Source organism: Polistes fuscatus, unplaced genomic scaffold (assembly GCF_010416935.1).
Source record: "Polistes fuscatus isolate 324 unplaced genomic scaffold, CU_Pfus_HIC Scaffold2, whole genome shotgun sequence".
NCBI classification, from domain to species: Eukaryota; Metazoa; Arthropoda; class Insecta; order Hymenoptera; family Vespidae; genus Polistes; species Polistes fuscatus.
The window spans coordinates 7,531,531-7,537,530 of NW_025113096.1; positions in this window are offsets into that span (position 1 = coordinate 7,531,531).

The window sequence follows — 6,000 nt, forward strand, 5'->3', positions numbered from 1 at the left end:
AGAAAGAAATAGAAAGACGGAGAGAGAGAGAGAGAGAGAGAAAGCTTGTAGCACTAGAGCCGTATTTCTTGGCATATCGAAATCATTTCCAGACCGCATATCCACCATATTCTACGTGGAAGTTCGGTACCCTCTCCCTCTCTTTCCCTCACTCACTCACTCTTTCTCTCTCGCTTTCTTGTTACTCATTCCTTCTCTATTCCTCTTTTCGAATCTTAAATCCCGAGTCAAGCGCGTCTCCCCAATTCCGGGAAGCTGGTCGCGGCTACGTCCAATTTATTTACTCGTCCTGCAAAATCCTCGCTCCGATTGGTCGGCCAGGTCACTCGGCGGAAAGCAACGCGTTTTGCTCTCCACGCGGATGCCTTCGTATATACGTATTAGAGCTTCCCTCTTTTTTCCCTTGGTTTCTTCTTGCTCTTTTCTTTCGTATTCGTTCGAAACATTTAACCGGATATTTTATGCCTCGAGCGAGTGGAGTACCGTCTTTCGAGCGATGCCCAGCAACCATCTCTTTCTCTCTCTCTCTCTCTCTAGTACACCGCAAACAGGATAATAACGTCGGCACACGGACGGTGCCGTCATTTTGCGATTTTATTATATCGTCCGTTATTGTCCAACCATGGAAGGGATTAAATGCTCGCGGTATCCGCGAGCCACCTTAATTGGGATTAATACGAGAACGATAGGCGTACGAAAAGAATACGGTGGAATCCAAAAAGGGAACGAACGAACGAACGAACGAACGAATGAACGAACGAACAAACAAACGTACGAACGAACGAACGAATGAACGAAGGAAAGAGCGAACCAACCAAGAGTATCATCTCGAATCGTCGCGATTCGTCGCTTTGTAAATCGGAGGACAGGCCGACATCCTCCTCATCTTTTCTCTCTATTTCTTTCTTTCTTTCTTACACCAGAAAGCTCTTAAGATCTTCTCTTCGTATCTTCATCCGCGTGTAACCCTTTTTCGAATCCTGATGTTTATGCCGGAATATTTTAGATACAAAGTCTTCCAAAGTATTATACGACGGTGGGCGTCGAGAAAGAAGTATAGAGAGAAGATGGCGACCGCTCTAAGAAAAGAAGAGTTTACCTTCGCTTCTTTGAAAGCAGAATAAAATACTATACTATATTTCAAACTGCCTCTGCTCCTACTACCTATCGTCATTTCCATAAGCAACTTTCGGATATTTTACTGACGCTTAGGTATACGTCACGTCTGATAATAATACACGAGAAACTAACAGATTAACATGGGATTTGGATTTTTCATGGATTTTTCTACCTCGATGAAACTACTAAATCGAAGTTCCAAATTTATATCACATTTTTTATGACACGGGAGAGAATGTTCTTCTTTTACATTTTGTAATTCCTACCGTTGATTAGAATTTGATTATCACAAACATCAAAGACATTAAATATTTGAATCTTAATGTTATTACTTTCAAAGGATAAGTTCGAAAAATAAAACATATATTTGAAAAAGTCAAAGATATCGAATTATTATCTTGGATACAAAAAGAACGCTGTTTTCGCAATTAATATGAGTTAAATATTAGATGTTTTTTATTCCCATTTGATGCCGTAAACAAAGCAATTTATTTTTTTCCAGACAAAGATCGAGGATGATTCTTATATTTTTTTTATACATGTATATTTCAGTAACGAAGAAGAATGATTCGTGGAAAGCAAAGGGGTCGAATGATTCGAGTCAAATGTATTTGTAGCTGCGCTACATCAATCACGTTCTTAGAAAGTACGATAAGAGAGAGAAAGTGTATGTACAGTGATAATCACATTTCCAAGAAAATCTATGAAGGAGAGATATCGTCGCAAGAAAACGAGTCGAGTAGCAGAACGAAAAATCAATGGCGAAACGTTTCAAACGGCTCGAATTTTTCGTGTATTCCAAGAGATGAAAGTAGATGCAAGAAGATATTGAAGCCTATCAAATTGATATCCGGTTAAAACGTTAACGACGTTTCCTTTTTAGCGTGACGGCATTTCAAAATAATCTATGGAAAAAAATCTTTGTAAAGAGACAAATATGTTTGTAACGATCGATTAGAAGTAAAGTAATTAACACGAAATACGTAATTGTAGAAAATAATGGACATAATTGGACGATTGGAAGTTTCTACGGTGTCATTCGAGCGTCCCGTGAAAGTTGACTTGTAAGGAGTTTTGAGATCATTGAATAGTGCAAGCTTGAAAACGTCGGAACTTATTGGAGCAAAGAGTTACGGCTGGATACACCGATACGCGCTGCTACCAATGGATTTTATAAGATCGAACTGAACACCTTAAGGGAGAATACTCAGCAGTCTCGTTAAACAAAAGGTAAAAACGTTTTATCTCTTAACTGATTTTTTATAAAATTCGACCAGCTTGAACTTCGTATTTTATGTGAAAACGAATACATGAGAGCGTTTACAATTTACAAATTTCAAATGAATTTACAAGACCAAACGACGGAACACGTTAAAGAAAGAAAATATATCATTTTTTACTGATTCATCTAATAGCTCTGAACTAGTATTCTATTTGTTACATTTTACAAATTTCAAATAAAAACTTCCAATATCCAGCAGCGTTCAGAAAATCTTACGATTCATGGAATAATATTCAGATTGAAGTCATCTTCGAGAATAAAAGAAAAAGGACAAGATCTTGAAGACGAAAAGAAGCAGATATAATATTGAAGAAGAACAAGAAGAAGAAGGAGAAGAAGGAAAAAACGAAAAATAAGTAAAGTAAGAAAGGAAATATGGAAGTAAAAAGGAGAACGTTGAAGAGAAGAGAATGGAGGGCGCCACTGCACAGCCCGAAGACATTCGCCTTAAGTAAAATGCGCCTTGGGTCTCCCTCTTTCTCTGTCTTCTTCTAATAGAAAGAGATACCTCTCCTCCCTCGTAGTCTAGCGCCGCGCCCAAACGACGATGACGTTGGCACACGGTGATGCACATCGACGTGTCCAACAGTTTCTGTCTCTCTTTCTCATTATATTGCAAACAGAGGGTAGGGTGAAGCTGTCTTTCTTTCTTTCTTTATCTTTTTTGCAGTCTAGGAAGAAGATAGAGAGAGATAGAAAAAGTATCCGAATCGCCATCTTTGTCACTCGCGGTAGAAGGAGAGATGGAAACAGGGAGAGGATTTCGAGGGGTACTACCATCAGCATCAACAGCAGCAGCAACGGCAACGGCAACGACAGCAGGAGGAAGGTGTCCCTCTCCCTTTGGTATAGAGAGGGTCGTCGAAAGAGAACCGGGGCGCGGTTCTGGTGCTGGCTGCAGCAGGGTGGCAGGAATCTTCTCCGCGTTTGAGGAGAAAGCTAGAACGGTGAGGATGGTCGCGACGGTGGTGATGGTGGTGGTCCTAGTTGTGGTGGTGGATAGTGGATGGTGGTGGTAGTGATGATGGTGGTGGAGGTAGTGATATCGGCGGGGATGATGGTGGGAGAAGGGGGAGAAAGGGGCCGTTCGCAAAGTGTCCCTAAAACTTTTACAATCGCTCGGCAGCTCGCTTGCTCGCTCGCTCGCTCTCGCGCTCGCGCTAGGGCTATGCTTGATGGCGTATCTTCCAATGTGAGTTGCCCATAATACTAAGATGTACGGCTGCGCCGGTAGGGGTCCTGGTCTCTCACTCACTTACTACCTTATAGTATAGCAAAGTCAAAGGCGTATAGTGTGTCGAACGCTGAACGTACGGCCGCGTTCCATCGCGTTCAACCGGCTCGCGATTTTCGACTTAGAGAACAAATTATTTTCTACGTTGCTTATCGAAAGATCGACCGACTGACTGCTTCTACTCGTCTTCGGCGACGAGGAAGGATAGGGAGTAGAGAGGGGGGCGGAATGAGAGAGAGAGAGAGAGAGAGAGAGACAGACAGACAGACAGACAGGGGCAGTCGGATTCGATGTACGTTTCATAGTTATCATCATTCATTAGTTGATTTGCTTTTGAAAGTGATAGTCATTTGCATAAGGTTCGCGTGTGTCGAGTCAAAAGGAAAAGTCTCTGGCGTGTATTCAAGGTCGCTGATCGATCGCGAGTGTCGCATGAAGCACGAATTTGTATCCTCTATCTCTCCCTTTCTCTCTCTCTCTCTCTCTCTCTCTCTCACATTTCCTCCCTTTTTGCGCTTGTTTCTTCTCTCTTTCTCTTTCTGATATTTCCTACCGTGCCTCGAATATCACATCGATGAAAATTATGAAAACAATCGGTCGCTCCAGCAGGATGCCAATGTCCACTGACACCGGCACGCCACCACCACGACACTGCGGCGCAACGCCTCGCGGTAACATCGTCGGATCGCGAACAGAGGAGTGGAGAGGAAAGGGGGGAGCTCGAGCGCGCCTCCTGGTAAGCCTTTGCCTCCTACGAGTACGATGAGAAAATTTATACGCTGCTGCGAATCTCAATCCTTTCGTAAACCCTCCTAAATACCTATCGCGTGCTTATTTCATTTTCATATTGCACCTCATCTTCCTACCCCTCGCATCATCCATTTTGTTTACGTTTCTAATTTCGTGTTTAATCGCTCGTCTAATCCTAGTCATGACAACGTCGGCAAACTCGTTTTATATTTCATCGGACATCTTTTTAAATAGACAATCTTTCTCTGTAGCTGTCATTTCCGTGATTCAAATAATATATATGCGGTGAATTAAACATCAGAATGGAATGCGATTTATAAAAGAGATTGATTAAGAAAAAAAATGCGTTGTAAATATCTAACACTGACACGATCCAGCTACGATTATTATTTCTCGTCCGACGAATATTCGATTTCTTCGAAAAGGAGAACATTAAGTTTGAGATGAAGATGACAGTTAGAAGTTTGTTCGATACTTCGCGTTTTTAACTAATTAAAATTTCCCTTACCTTTCTCTTTCTCTCTTTCTTTATTTTTTTTTTATTTATCTTCCTATTTCACTCACTCTGATTCACTTCTATAAAAACCAAACCTCTTAGGATATTTTCGTTAAAAACTCCTCGCGGAACAAACTAATTATGTTACCGAAACGATCAATTAGTATTATTTTTTTTCAGCAACTTTGTACTCGCTAAACAGAATGCAAATATAAAAAGTGAGAGAAAGAAATAGAAAGAGATAAATGATAAATAGATAGATAAAAAGATAGATAGATAGAGAGCGGCGAACTCGTGAATTCCATGAGTCGAAGCAAGCGACGACCGAACGAAGCCGAAGTATACCGAACGTTATTGATTGGCCAGTCGCTCGTTAAGTTCCGTGGCCACGCCCACGAAGCCCGATAACTCTCACAACGAGATCTCAAAAACCATGCGCCATGTGTCTTTCTCTCTCCCTCTTTTTCTCTCTTTCTGTGTCTTTCTTTCTCTCTTTATCCATGATTTCTTCTTATCATATCCTCCTCTTCTTCTTTTTCTTCTTTATTTTCTTACTTAAGCAAATCATGAAAATACTCGGCTACTTTTATCGACTTTTCGAAGATGCTAAATGGATGTAGATTTTCGGTAATGCCTTAATTTAATACCAATTGCGATTCTAGAGAATGAATTGTTTTGATAGAGATTGAAAATACAATCTTTACGATAGTTGGATACCATTCCTATTACGTGATTTGTTCGAATAATTATGGTTTGATTGTAATTTTAAATACGTTAATGTACGTGATGTTTTTACGTTTGAGATTCTTCGTGTTTTAATAGAGATTTTTAGTTCTTCTATAATGTACACTTAATTATCAGGTAATTTATCTAATTAATTATAGTCTAGTGTCGCTAGTATCATGGAATAATTAATATCTAAATGCTACTAGTGTTTAGATACATGTGATTATATGTAATAACGAGATACTAACACATGATGATCCTTGAGTAAAAATATATCATTTTGCTATATTAAAAAATACTAGATAATGAAGGAAAAACAGGAAATAATTATTAAACATAAAACGATATCGTCGTCATAGTATTCATTATCCTCCTCCTCGTTCAAAGAAACCA